Here is an 18293-nt window from a genome sequence, read left to right as displayed (position 1 = left end):
AGGAATGAATCACTTCTTTATTTTTTATAACTTCTCCTTTGATAGAAAAAACCTTTCTTACAGGGAATATGGCAAACACACACACAAAACAAAAACAGCAACATTTAATATGCTATTTAATTCACTGGCTTATTTGACAAGTCTTTATTGCAGAAGGGAAAGGCTACCCACTCCAGTGTTCTGGCCTAGAGAATTCCATGGACTATACAGTCCATGGGGTTGCAAAGAGTTGAACACGACTGAGGGACTTTCACTTTTATTGTTTGTCAGATACTGTGCTAGGCATTGGAAATACAAGAGTGGATGAAACACACTTTCTTATAAGGACACCAGCCACTGAATTTAAGGTACTCCCCCCACCCCCAATCCAGTATGACCTCGTGTTAGTTTAACTAATTACATATGCATACATCTGTGCTAAGTTGCTTCAGTCGTGTCCAACTGTGTGCGACCCTATGGATTGTAGCCCGCCAGGCTTCTCTATGTTCTCTCCAGGCAAGATTACTGGAGTGGGTTGCTCTGCTCTCCTCTAGGGAATCTTCCCGATCCAGGGATCCAACCCTCATTTCTTAGGTCTATGGTGTTGACAGGGGGGTTCTCTACCACTAGCGTCACCTGGCAAGCCCGATTACATCAGGCAAGCCCAAAACAACTGCAAAGACTCTAATTCCAATAAGGTCCTTTTCTGAGGTTTTGGGTGGGGATGTTTTTGTGGACCACTATACCATGGGCTTCCCTGGTGGCTCAGTGGTAATGAATCCACCTGCCATTGTAGGAGAGGCAGGTTGGATGCCAGGGTCAGGGAGATCTCCTGGATAAGGAAATGGTAACCCAGTCCAGTATTCTTGCCTGGGAAATTCCGTGGACAGAGCCTGGCAGGGTACAGGCCATGAGGTCACAAAAGAGTCAGACATGATTTATCTACTAAAGAACAACAATTTACTGTAGTACAGGTGGGAAACCAGTTAGAACCAGATTAGATAGGGAGGCCAGGGCAAGGAGACGGCATGTATATTTGAAGAGGAAACAAAAAGCTTACTGAGAAAACTGAATATCAGATTTTAATATATCTGTACATTATTTTTTTCAATAAATTAGAGTGCACCAATAGGATACTGCTCCAAGAAGAAATAGTAATCAGAGGAATTTGGATAAGAGGTTGTCCATTGGAAAGAAATGAAGAAAACAAGTCACTACACATAAAGAGGCACATGTCTGCACATTTTTGTACTTACCAATTGGGAGGAAGATAAAGTTTAATCTTAACCTCTTCGAGGGCACTTTCAACTCAATGGCCAGTAAGCAGACTTTGACGAGAGGCTATAACTTTTTGACGCCTGAGGGCAAAAGTTAGCTGCCCCCTCTGAGGTTCGAACTCAGGACCTTCAGATTATGAGACTGACGCGCTGCCTACTGCGCTAAGGAGGCAGATGGCGACACTTGCTCATTAAATATCTTTAACACTGGATTTTACTTTGCTTAAATTTTGGTCTTGCTGTATATTTCCCTCGCTTTAAAATTTGGAAATGAAAAGCTGTTCTGCACAAGTGCAACAGCTTCTACAACCTGCGTCAGATGAAGATTGTCGCTATTGATCTCGCTCGTTCTGCATTGATGACCTCCACTTCTCACAACCGAAGGAAAATTTCCTTAACGTCTTGCCCAGAAACCTGCACTAAAACTACACCGGCGTCCATCTCTGTGGTCTCTAGAGAAGAGGAAAACTGCCCACTTCCTTTCTCATGATCCCTCTTTCCTTCAATACTCGATTCTTCTGCATCAGTATTTTGAACACTTTTAAGTGTTTACTGTCTTAAACATTTCCTTTGATTCGGCGCCTTGGTCTCAAGCCGTCGCTCTATATCGTTTGCTCCTTCGCAGGCAAATTTCCCAGAAAGCGGTTCGTCCTCATTTTTAAACACCTCCCCCAGTCCCATCAGTTTTTCAACGGACTACAATCTTCCTCGACCACCGCTCCGTCCAGAGGAAGTCCAAATGGGTTTCCCGGACTATGTGGCACTTGATGGTTCAAAGAGTAAGGTGTCCTTGCTGCAAACTCGTGGGAATCTGCTGGTATAAGAGTTGTAGTTACAGAAACAAGAATAGGTGAAAAGCCTGGTTTACCTGCTGTCTTGGAGAAGGAAATGGCAACCCACTCGAGTATTCTTGCCTGGGGACAGAGAAGTCTGACGGGCTACAGTCCATGGGGTCGCACAGAGATGGACACCACCGACGACTAACACTTTCACTTGGTTTGCAGGAAAAGTCTCGGGAAAGCCCCACCTCCAGGAAACCTCTTTTCTAGTTGAGAAAAGTCAGTGTTTTCGGGCCATTCAGAGAATGGCCATTTCGTAGCCCATTCAGAGATGTGCTACGGACAGTTGGGGAAAGTACAAAAAATCCTATTACAACTTTATAGCCCCGGGGTTCCTCACCCCGGAAGGCTGAAAGGAACATTGACTTACCTAGATGGATGCGGCACATCTTTTTCAGCTTCTGTAGTTGCAGTCGCTGTTTCCCCCTGGCCGCTGATAAGGGCAATGGTAATTTCTGGTTTGCAACAATGGGCGGTCTATTGTTGCCTCCCTCTGAGTGCTGCGGCTTAAATGTGCGAAATAAGTGATCCGTAGTCGTGGGCGTCAACAGTTTGGCCGTGTCTGTAGATTAACTGTTGTGCTTTTTGTTCAAATAGTGTTAGCTTTATGTTTAACATTGCGGATATTATGACCATATTTTCTAACAGTCTAGATAATGAAAGTGGGAACAAACGAACTCCCGTGGGAATTCCAGCATGACCCAGATCACTGAAAAAGTCTAAATGACGGATTGAAGAACACATACAACTGGATTAGGGAGGTAAATTACAGAAGCAACTGCACAGTACGTAGAAAAGGATTTGGATTTGGGCATGGTGAAAAAGGAGGTGTGAAAGTACATGGGGAGACCGAATCTCCCAAATCTGGGTTTAGACGGGAGAGAACTTTCCAATCAGATTTTCTTAGTCTCCAAATGACACCAGTGCTCATTCAAAAATAGAGTTGGGTATAGCACTTGAAAAGTCCTGATTCAGAGGTTGCAACCGGGAGGCAAACAAAAAGGTAAATTTCGATACCATGTATTGGTCTCTTGCAACGTGGAGTTGATTCTGTCTGATGAGCTTGCTGTCTACAATATAACAACTTCAAGTGATGTGTCAAAATACGGCAACCAAAAAATGTTTCCCCAGCTCCTACGACTTTCGCTTGAAACATAGTGTCGAAAATCGTATTCTTGATTTGTATGTAGATTTAACAAAACCGCTACATACTTAAATGATGGTTGATATCTTGCTTAACTACAAACTAGGCCTTGTTCATCTGCTGCTGCTGCTGCTGCTAAGTCGCTTCAGTCGTGTCCGACTCTGTGCGACCCCATAGACGGCAGCCCACCAGGCTCCCCCGTCCCTGGGATTCTCCAGGCAAGAACGCTGGAGTGGGTTGCCATTTCCTTCTCCTATCTGCACAATTTGCAGAGGTGCAAATGTGAATTTTGGCAAATTCTATTTAGCCTTACCAAAGAATATGAAAAGGTCTTATCTGCTAAATGTCCTGCACTCCGTGTGCATATAGCATTGCTTTAAAAGATTGTGGCTTGTTTACTCATGATGTTGAGGTTTTCATAGTTTATTGAAGTTTATAGTCAGTTTTATTTTCTTCAAAATGTGCAGAAGCACTTACTGCGACTTTTAACCCCATACAAATGTAATGAGATAAACTTTTTGGGCCTCCAACGTGGCTGTCATTGTTGCTGGCCATAGAAAATACGTTGAGGTTTGGCCTGCTGTAAAATCTTTATTGTCAAAGAATGGGATAAGAAGAATGTACTTCTCTAATTTGGAAATGCTTTAAGGATGGGAATAAGAAAAAGTACTATAGTAAATCAGAAATGTATATGCTCTTTCTCCAGTATTGTTTAATGTTATGTTGATCGTGACAAAAACTCATACACTGAAAAAATGATTCATTTTCTGGGAAATATAACTACTTAAGAATGAAATAATAATAATAATACCAGAAAGGGGCAGCCAAATAGCAAGAAAAACAGAATTTTCTTATTTGCTAAAAGTACAATATAACTTATTTGGAATCTAAGTTTTATTTCACACATTTTAATTACTGCTATGATTATTTATCAAGATTAAGAGAACTGGAGAGGTAGCAGGTTTGGGGATGGGTAGGAAATCAAGAGACCTTTGAACATACCAAGTTTGTGATACCTTTTGAACATTCAGTGGAAATGTCAGTCATGTAAATGGATCTGTTTAATGGAGAGGCGGGGTTGTAAATTAAAGTTTGGGAATCATCAGGGTGTAGGTGGCGTTTAAAGTCAGGTGATCAGGTGAGCTCATGAAGGGAGAAGATAAATGCCGGGAATACATGAGGGGTCAGGTAGGGACTTTAGAGAACTCCATAATTTAGAGACTGGGAAGAGGAGGAAATAGAGAAGGAACTTTGAGGTAAAGTTCAAGTGTGTGGCATTGAAGATAAGGCTCCCACTGTGTCCTCACTATCTACTAATATGTAACAAAGAATTCCAAAACACAGTGGCTTGTGGTATGCAGAATAGTGGCCATTCTAAAAACATTCTCTAATCCCTGGAACCTGTGAATGTTACCTTCCATGGTAAGAGGTACTTTTCAGATGTGATTAAGGACCATGAGACAGGAAGATGATCCTAATCACGAGTCCTTAGAAGTGGGGTGGGGGAAAAGAAGACTAGGTAAAGAGATATGATTTTGAGGACTCTGACACATCATTCATGGCTTTGAAGAGCCAAGGAAGGTAGCAGCCTTTAGAAGATGGGAGTGTCCATTAGCTTACAGCCAGCAGACAACAGAGACTTCTTTTGTAGTCCTACCACTGCAAAAAACAACTCTGTGAAGCAGGAAACAGATTCTCCCCTTAAGCCTCCAGAAGGGAATGCAGGCTGCCAATACCCTGCCCTCACTTCTTCTTCTTTTTTAATTGTTTTATTTTATTATTGGACACACAGCATGTGGGATCTTAGTTCCCCATCCAGGTGTTGAATCCAGTTTCCTTTCATTGGGAGCTCAGAGTCTTAACCACTGGACCACCAGTGAAGTCCCCAAATGTATCACTTCTGACCTGCAAAATTCTAAGATAATAAATTTGTGTTGTTTCAAGCCACTACATTTGCTGTGATAGCAGTAGAAAACCACTTTATTATCTCTCTTGATTCTGTTGGTTGACTGGGCTCATCTGGGCAACTCTGCTCCAGGAGATGTCAGCAGGAACTTCGATCCTCTGAAGACTTGATTGGGCTGACTTGTTCAAGATGGACAGCTCATGTGACAGGTGTTGGCATTTGGTGTTTGTGATCTGCTAGGAGTTTCGTTGAGACTGTTGCCCAGAGTGCCTGACTGTGGCCTTTCCATGTGCCTGGGTTCTGAAAGGGAGCTTCTCAGGTTGAGCATTTCAAGAAACCTCATCAGAAGCTGCTGGGGTTCTTATGACTCAGATGGGCCTGGAATGGGCAAAACGTCATTTCAATGAAATTCTACTAGGTCAGCCAAGATTAATTGTGAAAATGTGCTACACAAAGGTGTGATTACTGAGAGACCTGCAACATTGGGGTCTGTTTTGGGAGACTAACTACCACACAAGCTAATTCTTTTTTCATCTGCAACATCATCTTAATCTTATTCTCTGGCCTGTACATTGTTGATGCTCTGCTCAGGTCTACTTGAACTTGGAACTAGGGATTTTGACACCTTTTCAGCTTTGTACCTGTCTGACTCTTTGCGAGCCCATGGACTATACAGTCCATGGAATTTTCCAGGCCAGAACACTGACCTGTATAGTCCATGCGGTCGCAAAGAGTCGGACACAACTGAGCAACTTTCATCATTTCATCATCAGCTTTGTACCTGTTGATGCTTCATGGAAAGAATCTTTCCATGCCCTATGGATCTGACATAATTCCAACATGTGTGATTTTCCACCACATCACCAAGCAGTTCTTTATACCAGCTGGGTATCCTACAATTCAACTCAGTTCTAACACTATCTACCCAGAGATAATGTCAGATTTTACCAATTAGGGGCTGGGTTCCACAAGACTGCCCTCCACTTCAGATGCCAATCACGAGTCCAGGTTGTCAGCTGTGCATATGATCAACTGATTATAGATGAGATTTAAAAAAAACTCCTCTCTCTGAGTTTGATTAATTTGCTAGATAAAAGAACTCAGAGAAACATTTTATATATGAGTTTCAGTTCGGTTTAGTTGCTCAGTCATGTCCGACTCTTTGCGACCCCATGGACTGCAGAACCCCAGGCCTGCCTGTCCGTTACCAACTCCCAGGCACCCCACTCCAGTATTCTTGCCTGGAGAATCCCATGGACGGAGGAGCCTGGTAGGCTACAGTCCACGGGGTTGCAAAGAGTCGGACATGACTGAGCGACTTCACTTTAACTTTTCATGTCCATCAAGTCGGTGATGCCATCCAGCCATCTCATCCTCTGTCGTCTCCTTCTCTTCCCACCTTCAGTCTTCCCAGCATCAGGGTCTTTTCAAATGAGTCAGTTCTTCACATCAGGTGGCCAAAGTATTGGAGTTTCAGCTTCAGCATCAGTCCTTCCAATGAATATTCAGGACTGATTTCCTTTATAGTTGGATCGCTTTGCAGTCCAAGGGACTCTCAAGTCTTCTCCAACACCACAGTTCAAAAGCATCAATTCTTCAGTGCTCAGCTTTCTTTATAGTCCAACTCTCACATCCATCCATGACTACTGGAAAAACCATAGCTTTGACTAGATGGACCTTTGTTGGCAAAGTAATGTCTCTGCTTTTTAATATGCTGTCTAGGTTGGTCTAACTTTTCTTTCTTTTAATTTCATGGCTCCAGTCACCATCTGCAGTGATTTTGGAGCCCTCCAAAATAAAGTCTGTCACTGTTTCCGCTGCATCTGTCTGCCAAGAAGTGATGGGACCATTTGCCATGATCTTAGTTTTCTGAATGTTGAGCTTGTATGAGTTTACTGGCTTATTATAAGAGGCTCTGGAATAATTAGAAGGGAGAGTTGCAAAGGGCAAGGTATGGGTAAAGGAACATGGAACTTCCATCCCTTCTCTGAGCTGGTCACAGTCCTCACATTTCCAAGTCCTCACATTTCCAGCCCCAAACTCTTCAAACCCTGTCCTTTAAAAAAAAAAATTTTTTTTTAATGGATGCTTCATTATATAGGCACTATTATTAAATCATAGGCCATCAGTAATTTAATTGACTCAATGGACGTGAGTTTGAGCAAGCTCCAGGAGCTGGCAATGGACAGGGAAGCCTGGCATGCTGCAGTCCATGCGCAGAGTCACATGACTGAGCAACTGAACCGAACTGAACTAGCCACTCTCCCCTCCCTGGAGTTGAAGGTGGGACTGAGAGTTTCAATCCTTCAATCAGAAGATTAGTTTCCTTGCAATCTGACCCCTCCAAGTGAGATGTTCCAAAATTCCCTCATTAACATAACAAAAGGCACCTTTATGGCTCTCATCAATTAGGAAAGTCCTAGGGTTTCAGAAACTGTGTGTCCTGTGAGGAAGACCCAATAATATTTATTATAAATCTTGACCACACCTTCCTTACCTGCCTAATCATAGTTCATCTTTAAGACACATTTCAGCTATCATCTCCTCCAATAAACCCTCCCCATCTTTAGGTTAGGTGCCTGGATTGATGATGTCCTCTACACAAAACCCTGCCCTTACATCTATGGAAGAATACAATTTTTAATTCTCACTGATTTATTTGTTTGCATTTTTTTTAATCAGGCCATAAGCTCCTCAGAAGAGTGCATTTTGTACTCTCTGATTCCCCAGATGGACAGCACAAAGAGGGGTCTCAGTAAATGTTGGCTGACAGAGCAGTAATTGAACAGTTCTCTACATTTATTATTATCTCTGTAAAGAATCTGCCTGCAATGCAGGAGGTCTAGGTTCGATCCCTGGGTCAGGAAGATCCCCTGGGGCAGGAAATCGCAACCCACTCCAGTATTCTTGCCTGGAGAAATTCATGGACAGAGGAGCCTGGCCGGCTACAGTCCATGGGGTCGCAGAGTCGGACACGACTAAGCAACTAACACACATACTGCGTTTATTTATTACTTAGCACAAAGCAGCAAACAAATGCATCCAACATGGTACTGTACATATGTCAAGGTTTCAACCAGGCAAAAAGTTATGCATGCAGGAGGGCGGGGACTAAAAAGGGTACGGGGTCGGGGGTGGTGGGGTAGATGCCTACGATCGTTTGGGAAGGCACAACTGTGGGTATCTTTTATTTTTCTCCATAATGTTCTAATATAAAGCTGTCACTGTTAAATAAGAGTGTAGAATTTGCCGCACGGGCCTCTGACTGGCCACACCTGGGAGTTTCTTAGACATGAAGAATCTCAGAGCTCACCCCCAGATCCATATCATTAGAACCTGCATTTTGGCGAGACCCCCCTGTGATTTTGTACGCGCATTGAAATTTGCGAAGAACGCTCAACGCTCATCCTCTGATATATTTACGGCCGTTTATGCAAAGATTCCCAGGACAACACAATAAAAGAAGCGTATTCACATTTCTGCCCTTGCTTTCTGCGTCTCTTGAGCCCCTTCCAGCAATCTTGAGGGGGTAGTGGGCTGGGAACAGGGGAGTCGCCGCGTGGGTCCCGCACCGCATCACCGCAGGGCAGCCGGCCGCGGCCTCCAGGCCCGCGGCGCCTCGTCTCCCAGCGCCGGGCTCGGTGGCGCGCGCCTGTAATCCCAGCTTCTTGGGAGGCTGAGGCCGGCGGATCGTGGGTGCCCGGGGGTTCGGGACTCCGGCGCTGTGTAGAGCGGGCGTCCGCACTGGGCCCGGCACCAACATGGGGCTCCCGGGGGAGCCCGGGGGTACCAGGTTGTCTAAGGAGGGGGGGACCCGGCCCAGGCCGGACACGGAGCAGGTCAAACTCCCCGTGCTGGGCGGCGGTGGGACCGCGCCTGCGAGCAGTGCCTGTAGTTCTGCCCGGACATCCGACGAGACCCGGTCTCTTTTGTTCACCTTCCCTTTACAGGATTCTCTCTTAAAAAAAAAAAAAAAAAAAAAAATCATTTTTTCCTCAGCATTATTCTCGGTCAACCACTTGACTTCAGGGCGCATACTGCTGTTAAAAGATAAACTGAGGCATCTTAAATTTTAAAAAAGATTTTATTTGAACAAAAATCGATGCCAGTGGAGCAGCATCCAATCTAGCGGATAGGAAGGAGCTCCGAGGAGCTGTATAAAATGGAAGGCTCTGGTAGAAGTGAGCAGGAACAAGGAAGGTATATTAGGGAAAAAAGATTGCTGCTGCTGCTGCTAAGTCGCTTCAGTCGTGTCCGACTCTGTGCGACCCCATAGACGGCAGCCCACCAGGCTCCCCCATCCCTGGGATTCTCCAGGCATGAACCTAGTTATTGCTAAATTTCTTTCCTTTAGGGGATGGCAGGAGCTAGATTATCTAATACTGATCAGGTAATTCCTGATTGACTGGTTTTACATTACATTTCCAGGCGGGCAAAAACGCTAAGTCTGGGCTTGGTGACAATGAGGCTTAGCATAAATGACTCCATTTTGGGCCTGACTTTATTATTATTATTTTTTAACACTACCTGTTTGCTTTATCTTTACATGTTGCACACAGGGGTAGGGTGGTGCAGTCAGGCAAACTGGAAGAAACTCTTCTTAATGACTTATTATCCCGGGGATTTCTGCACTCTGCAAATCAGCCTTCCGCAAAACAGTAAGGCTCTATTGCATTTTTTAAGTACTGCTTCAGTATATTGCATTACCTGACAAGTGTATAATTCAAGACAGATGTGCAACAGGTCTGAACTTTAAGTTATTTTCAGGAACTTCTCACTCAAAAACCTGTACACAAAAGTTCTTCCTCGACTGGACAGAAGACCTGAAGAGACATTTCACCAAAGCAGATAAATAGATGGCAAATACACACACGAAAATGTTTTCAACATCATTAGCCACTGCTGCTGCTGCTGCTAAGTCGCTTCAGTCGTGTCCGACTCTGTGAGACCCCATAGACGGAAGCCCACCAGGCTCCCCCATCCCTGGCATTCTCCAGGCAAGAACACTGGAGTGGGTTGCCATTTCCTTCTCCAATGCATGAAAGTGAAAAGTGAAAGGGAAGTCGCTCAGTCGTGTCCGACTCTTAGCGACCCCATGGACTACAGCCTACCAGGCTCCTCCGTCCATGGGATTTTCCAGGCAAGAGTACTGGAGTGGGGTGCCATTGCCTTCTCCATCATTAGCCACTAGGGAAATGCAAATTACAACCACAATGAGATGTTACTAGATTCCTATCAGAAGAGCTACAATAAAACTAGTAACAACGCCAAAGGTTGATGAGGCTATATATGTTGCTGATAGGTTAGGGTTAGGGTCAGGATTAGGGGTTAGAGTTAGGGTTAGGGTTTAGGGTTAGGGTTAGGTGCAACCACTTTGGGAAACATTTTGTCAGTTTCTTTAAAAACTAAATATGCAAGTACCATGCTACCCAACAGCTGCACTCCTGAACATATATCCCAGAGAAATGATGACTGATGTTTACATAAAAACTATCTGCAAGTGTTTACAGTATATTTATTCATACTGGTAGAAACCTGGAAACAACCCAAATGTCCTTCAATGGAGAATGTTCAAACTGTGGTGAATAATATACAGAATACTATTCAGTAATAAGAAGGACGAACTATGAAAGGTTCAACAACTTGGATGAATCTCCAGAAAATTACAGTGAGTGCAAAAAGCCAGTCCCAATAGATTATATTGTATATATGGTTCTATTTATATAACATTCTTGAAATTGCAAAGTTGTAGAAATGGAAAGCAGATTAGTGGTTGCCAGATGTTGGGGTGGGGGGAGTAAGAGGTCAGCAGCTATAAAAGGGCAACCTGAGGACCCTAGTGGTGATGGAAATGTTCTGTACTTTGACTTTATCAATATCAATACCCTGCTCCTGATACTGCATTATAATTTTGCAATGTGTCACTATTGGGGGCAACTCAGTAAAGCATACATGATATCTTTCTTCATTATTTCTTATAACTGAATGTGAACTTACAATCATCTAAAAGTTAAAAATGAATTTTAAAAAGACAGAGGTCAGAACACTGAGAAGAAGCCATTTCTGAAAAGAGTCCTTAGAAGCTGGGGAGAGGGAAGATGGAAACAGAGCAGCCGGAAAGCACAGAGAAGAAAAGGTCCAAGGAAGACTGTGTCGAGAAGGAAGAGTTGTCAATAGTTTGCATTCTGCACAAAATTAAGTTTAGGGCTGGGGGGAAAGCCAAAGCATTAGAAACTTGAGTGGCTGATGGTAATGTTTTCTTAGGATTGGAAGGCAGAAGTAAGCTGATGAGCAATTAAGGCAAGGAAGCCAAGACAAATACTGTTCCTGACACAAGTTTGGTGGTGAGTGGAAGGAAAGCCTCTGGGGAAGAAACCTGAGGGCAAGACAGGAGAGCATGTGTTCTCTTCTTGTCTAAAGATGAGGATTAGGCATTTTGTAGTCTGAAGAGAGGCAGGTAAGAGGGAGAGAGATCAAAGACACAAGGGTAGAATGGAATTCAGGAGGTTGTCAAAAGCTCAGCTGGAGTATTAATTAACCTTGGAAATGAGGGAAAACTTTTCCTCTGAGTAGCAAGAGGTTGGAATATGTGAAGAACCAGAAAATTAGGAGATAGGGAAAAAATAAACCACAGGAGTATCATGAGTCTTCTTTCTTTCAAGGCTCTGGCTCAGTTTACCACGCACCCTGCCACGTACTCTCTTCCAGCCAGGAGCCACCTCTTCAATTCAACTCAGATGACTTCATTTTCTAGGAAACTTTCTTCAGTTCTCCTGCCTTGCCTCTCTCTTTCTCTTCAGAATTACATAGGAGTCCACTTATTCAATAAATTTTTACTGAAGGAAAATGATGTCGAGAAAAAAATGTAACTGATATTCCTCATATTAAACTTTTCTTTTTCATATCTACCTGGGAGACTAGTATCCTTTGCATTAGAATCTGGCAGAGAATAAGATTAGGGGGAAAGGGGACATCATTAAGTAGAAATGAACGGGAGAAAGTGGAGTCCCCTTGATTTTGGCTTACGGTTGCTGGACTAATTCCATGGGAATGAAGAAGATGCAGGTTTGAAGAAAGAGGATCATAGCATAAATGGAACAGAATCCGAACCAAGAAAGAAGATACACACTAAATATTACAAAAAAGAAGGGAAAGTGGTTTTCCTTTAGCACATTTGGAACTATTTCCATTTAGTTAAATGTAGAAGTCCATCCCTAGGCTTCTCCGACTGAAAGAATCGTCTTATTGCACAATCCTCTTGTGTCTTCCTTTATGAATTTGAGAAAAAAAAGTCTCCTATTTTTTTGGTTCTGTGTGTATTTTGTTTACATTAGTACGTTCAGTATTTTAATAAACACTAAAATAAATCGCTTGCCTGCCGAAACCCGGGATCGAACCAGGGACCTTTAGATCTTCAGTCTAACGCTCTCCCAACTGAGCTATTTCGGCTCCGCCCACAAGCTTTTAAAATAATGTGTAATGGCTTTATTCTCTGTCCTTTTAGTCACTACTTATTAAGAATTTGTTTGATAAACATCACGATAAGCGCTTGAGGAAGTCAAAGATAAATTTTAAAAGGACTTTCATTTTCTAATGGCTCACCAGTTTATAAGGAGAAAGAGAAGACAATTACAAATTAATGTTTTAAGAACTGCTGTAATGACTTCGTTAAATCTACAATTTATTCCTGAGTAACTCCACAGGTCTGGAGCAGGGAAAGAGACTCTGTGAAGCTACAATGCTCCGATTTCTTCTTCTTCGGCGTTGCCACATCTTCCTCTCTTCCATATTTTATTGGTTGGCGCGGACAGGCTGCTGCTGCTGCCGCTAAGTCGCTTCAGTCGTGTCCGACTCTGTGCGACCCCATAGACGGCAGCCCACCAGGCTCCCCCGTCCCTGGGATTCTCCAGGCAAGAACACTGGAGTGGGTTGCCATTTCTTTCTCCAATGCATGAAAGTGGAAAATGAAAGTGAAGTCGCTCAGTCGTATCCGACTCTTCGCGACCCCATGGACTGCAGCCCACCAGGCTTCTCTATCTATGGGATTTTCCAGGCAAGAGTACTGGAGTGGGGTGCCATTGCCTTCTCCGGGTGCGGACAGGAAGTCCTTGTAAAAACGAAAGTGATCCTATTACAGTGTCACTTTGTACCTACGAAGCGTTAGCCTCGTAGGTTTTTCTTGACAACTTTCTAGCACCTTCCCTGGTGGTCTAGTGGTTAGGATTCGGCGCTCTCACCGCCGCGGCCCGGGTTCGATTCCCGGTCAGGGAAGAAATACCTCGTTTTTGATTTTACTACCAGTGTTCCCTCATAGGGGAAACTTTAGAAGTGTACGCAAGCTAACTTTTAATTTCCATATGAAACATTTTCGGTTTCTAAACCCTGCAATGGTTTTGATATTCTAAGCTCAAAATGACAAATGATGTAAATTTCAATGGTTTACAAAGAATGGGTAAATGAGTTAGTTATTTGTCATTGATCAAAAAGCTGTCCACTATTCCTAAATGCCTCAAAATTTTAATCTATTCGATTGGATGATCCAGTGAGAGGCAAATTTTGGAGGCAATTGATTAGCTTTAGGAGTTGATTGAGATTAGCATAACATAATGAAAAAACAGTTACGAATGAAGATGAAAGAAATCGAGAAGCTCTTTTCTGGACGTTTGTATTCATTCGCTGGTTGTGGGCGAGTTTCTGAATCCGGGAGAGTAGCTGGAATTTTGAAAAGCACTCTCTCTGGTGGATTTTCTAGTTTCACTGCTTTGGGAGAAGGGAGATCGCCAGAAATACTGGCAGGGTAATTGAATTTTGGGCCTACGCGAGCTCCGGACTGCCTGATCTCCCCAGCGCGTCCACCTCTCTTTAGCTACGAATTTACAGTTTGTCTGGGGTTTGCTAAGAAAGAAAATAGGGGAAGGCTAGATCATTAAAGGAAAACTGTCAAAAAGTAAGAAACAGGCAAAGTATTGAGCATGTCTGAATGCGCACCTGAGAAATTTACTGATAACTACTTGAGGAAAAGCGGATCCTGTTATTCTCCTGACTTTTGACAGTTTCATGCCTTTGTGATAACTAGCTTCTGTCTGACAGTACTGGGGCACGAAGCTTTGTTACTTGGTTTGTCTAAATAACAGTCACAGGTGTATTGCTTATTATTTCCTTCTCATTTCTTATAAAAGTTCAGTGTGCATTTGAACTCTTCACAAATTTCCAAATAGAAATCATGGTGTCCCTGATCTTACTCTACAAACAGATGGTGTTTTTATGATCATGTTAAATGAAACAGTAGTACTCTTTCTAATTAATTGCACATTTCCTGCTCTCCCCCAACCCCCAAATATAAATTCCCAAATTTCAAAACCTCTTTGAGCTGGGACACTCCTTTGTTAGTTTGCCAACAGTCTTCTTATGTTAATACATTTTAACACCTATGTAATATCAATTTATATAAGAAATTTTATTTTTCTCTAAGCATAAAAGTAGTAGTTTGTCGAATTTCTCTGTATACTGAAGCTGTTTTGTGTTTTTTTTGCTTAATGTTTCAGAGGAAATCAACCTATAGGCCTGATGGCAAACACCTCTTGAACAACATCTTCTTTTAATAATATTTTGTCTCCTTTCTATGTAGCAAGAATCTTTTGCTTCATTTCTTTTTAATATCTGTTTTTTAGAGAGGAGTCTGGGTAGAACCCTTAAATGTGTTTAATGCTTTTCTAAATATTAAAACTTTCCCACATAAACTTGATTGGATTAGAGACAAAGGACTCTTCTTTGAAAGCTACCTGAATTTTCTTCTTCTGCGTGGAGATCATTTCTCCCTCACCTCTTTCTCTCTGCTTGCATTTCTCACTCCTTCATGAATCTCTGTCTTCCCTCCAGGAGAGGGCCTGTTGGAGGAAAGGGGTTGCAGGTTCAATCTTGACCCTGGCCTCCCTACACCCAAACTTTCCTTATTACACTTCTCACCAGGTCTGTCTCACTCCAACATACATTCCTCAGTGCATTCATAAATTCTTCCAACCAGGCCTTTCCAGATCTATGCTAAGTTAGCTCTTCCAACTAAATGTGAACGCAGCCCTCCTTTATTTACAACCCTGAGTTATAATTACCTGATGAATGTTTGCCTTCCCTGGTAGTTCTGAGGGTGAGGATAGCACTGGTCAAATGTTTCTACTGAATACTCAGTGTACAGCTTAGCGCCCAGGTGCCCAGGATCAATACTTGTTGAATGAATGAGTGGGCTCCTGATGCCCAATCTTTGATATAGTCAGTTTATCTCAATTTATTTCTTCAATTTTCTTTTTTCCCCTTGTTAGTTTACCATGTAGGAATGCAAACCCCAGAAAGAGAAAACTGGTCTCTGAATTGATGCCTTTGATGGATCAAGATGACGCTGATGAAGTATTAAACTAGTTAGCACCTAGCAGGAGGATATCATTGCTCTTTGTGTTTGAGGGTTAAACTTGTCACAAAGTGGTCAGTTTCCATCAAATTATGTCCATATTGCCATCCAGGACTGGTGGGAGTACATATTAATAATACTGATAGTGGAGGAGAGTCTACTGGTGTTGTGAGGGACCGAGAGGGAGAACCACGGAGAGGGCTCGAAATGATGAGATGAGAAAAGAGGCTCCTAGCTTGGGATATACGGAGAAACTAGGGAAAGAAGCTTTAGGAAGAGTAGGGGGTGACTATGTTGCTTTTGCTCTATTGAGAATCCTTTTTCTTAGAGATTTTCCTAAGGTAATCTCCTTAGAAAATAACACCTGGTAATTGATAAATTATTGCAGCTAAGGATAATGCATGTATGCAGCCTAAGTCACTTCAGTCATGTCTGACTCTGCGACACCATGGACTGTAGCCCGCCAGGCTACTCCTCTGTCCATGGGATTCTCCAGTCATGAATACTGGAGTGGGTTGCCATGCCCTTCTCCAGGGGATCTTTCCGTCCCAGGGATGGAACCTGCCTCTCTTTATAGTTTTGATTCAAACCTTGGCGTTTCAAAATGAACCGCCCAGTGCCTTTGGTCCTGGGGGCATTTCTGCAGAGACCGCGTTCGTCCTGAGAACTGGGCTCTGTGCTCCTTTCGTCGGGTTGTCTTTCCCCCCTAGCTTCCCCTCATCCAAAACCACTCCTGGACTCTCAGCTGTGTCGCGGCTGCGGGGGACATCACAGTCCACCGCGGACCTGCAACCCACACGACCACCTGCAGCTCTTTCCTCCCGGGTTGGTTACAAACGGGCGGGCGGCTCGGATCCCCTGATTTCCTTCCCCGCTGCTCCCAACTGTGGGGAAATAGGGTATTAGGGATCAGGCTGGGTGGTGGTTGAACGCCAGGCAGAATTCTATGGCAGTATTGGTGAGGAGAACGCCAGATAAATGTCCTAGAACGGGAACGTGACGGAACCGTAAAGGGAAGACTATCACTCTTAGTAAAAATGAGGAAGAAACACGCGCCGGAAGAGGTAGCGTGGCCGAGCGGTCTAAGGCGCTGGATTAAGGCTCCAGTCTCTTCGGGGGCGTGGGTTCGAATCCCACCGCTGCCAGGGCTGTTTTCTTTATTGTGAGATTGCGTGATGTTAGACGACTTTTCTTCATGCCCGAAGTGGGCAGTTCTAATATTCTACAAAGTCAGTCCTTATCTTCCCCCATTTTGACTTCTGTTTACCCAAGGGCCATAGGTAACTACCCCAAAACAATGCTCAACGGAAAACATGCGCTCAAATAATCTCTTAGTCTATACATTGTTGTTCAGTCTGTTTGAGCGGCCAGTATATTTTCGGCATCATTCTAGGCCCTGAGGATGCAACAATCAATAACACAAACAAAAAGTGCTTTTATGCATACAATCCTTATTACAAACAAATGACTGGATGTTAGATTCCTGGGAATGCCCTGCAATTCAATATAGATCCTGTCAGTGCCTCCGAGGGAATAATTTATACTGAAAATAGTCACTATCCTTTCTCCAGCCTCTCTCAGCTCACTTCCTTCGTGTCCTTCTCTAATTTGGAAATACTTATAGAATGGGAATGGAGAAAAGTATCAAAATCGTCTTTTTTTGGCTCCTTGTTTGAAAAATCTTTTCTTGACCTGAGGGCATACAAACATTTTCCGAAATTTACAACTATATAGCAGAGTCGAGTCTATCCTAATTTCCCTGGAAGAAGAAATGACAACCCACTCTACAGTTTTTGCTTGGCAAATCCCATGGACAGACGAGTCTGGTGGGCTACAGTCCCTGAGGTCTAAAAAAGAGTCAGACACAACTGAGTAACTGAGCATTCACCCCACTTTGCTGCTGCTGCTGCTGCTGCTAAGTCGCTTCAGTCGTGTCCGACTCTATGCGATCCCATAGACGGCAGCCCACCAGACTCCCCCGTCCCTGGGATTCTCCAGGCAAGAACACTGGAGTGGGTTGCCATTTCCTTCTCCAATGCATGAAAGTGAAAAGTGAAATTGAAGTCGCTCAGTCGAGTCCGACTCTTAGCGACCCCATGGACTGCAGCCTACCAGGCTCCTCCGTCCATGGGATTTTCCAGGCACGAGTTCTGGAGTGGGTTGCCATTGCCTTTTCTGTCACCCCACTTTAGGATTCTTTTAAAATGTGCTGACTTTTCCACAGGTAAAATATCCTAAACTTCTTAAGCGTTTTTTCATAATGTTCATTTTCAGTGTTAAAGAAGTATCAAAAGATTCCTGGAGTTTGAGCTAGTAATTTGGGGGTTTTTACTGCAGGACTGAGAGTCAGTTGGGAGTTTTAAAGGCAGTTGTACACCTGAAGTGAACAAAATATTGTAATCAACTATACTTCAATAAAAACAAATAAAGCCAGGTGTCACGATCATAGGACTATTTTAGGGAGACAACAGTCATGTTGAAGATGGACTCATGAGGATGAAGTCTACTCTATCTGGGCCCAATACAGAGGTTGCTCAACTTTCACAATGGGATGTCAGGCTTGCCACCTCCTTCAGTTAATCAGTGTTTGAAAGACATGACTGTGCAGTCAATAACACAAAACAGCAACACTCCAGAATTGTCCAGAATTTAACTGGAATTGAAACTTTGCCAGATTCTGTTAGAAGATGGACTAAAGAAGCGACATGAAAGGATGCACTTGAGGGTTCTCATGATAGGCTAAGGA

The 18293-nt window shown here is 43.4% G+C and overlaps 4 non-coding genes across 4 annotated transcripts; 2 read left to right on the top strand and 2 right to left on the bottom strand.

Annotated features, from left to right (window-relative positions):
• Positions 1–1355: 1355 nt before the first annotated feature.
• TRNAM-CAU (transfer RNA methionine (anticodon CAU)) lies at positions 1356–1428 on the bottom strand. Its single transcript has one exon. It is a non-coding gene; the product is annotated as a tRNA-Met (tRNA).
• Positions 1429–12521: 11093 nt separating this feature from the next.
• On the bottom strand, positions 12522–12594 carry TRNAF-GAA (transfer RNA phenylalanine (anticodon GAA)). Its single transcript has one exon. It is a non-coding gene; the product is annotated as a tRNA-Phe (tRNA).
• Positions 12595–13344: 750 nt separating this feature from the next.
• TRNAE-CUC (transfer RNA glutamic acid (anticodon CUC)) lies at positions 13345–13416 on the top strand. Its single transcript has one exon. It is a non-coding gene; the product is annotated as a tRNA-Glu (tRNA).
• A 3194-nt stretch (positions 13417–16610) lies between these two features.
• TRNAL-AAG (transfer RNA leucine (anticodon AAG)) lies at positions 16611–16692 on the top strand. The gene has a single exon. It is a non-coding gene; the product is annotated as a tRNA-Leu (tRNA).
• Positions 16693–18293: the final 1601 nt, after the last annotated feature.

The sequence above is a fragment of the Bos indicus genome, chromosome 23, assembly GCF_029378745.1.
Source record: "Bos indicus isolate NIAB-ARS_2022 breed Sahiwal x Tharparkar chromosome 23, NIAB-ARS_B.indTharparkar_mat_pri_1.0, whole genome shotgun sequence".
In the NCBI taxonomy this organism is placed as follows: domain Eukaryota; kingdom Metazoa; phylum Chordata; class Mammalia; order Artiodactyla; family Bovidae; genus Bos; species Bos indicus.
The sequence above is the reverse complement of the archived record's forward strand: the minus strand, read 5'-3'. Positions and strand labels throughout refer to the sequence as shown.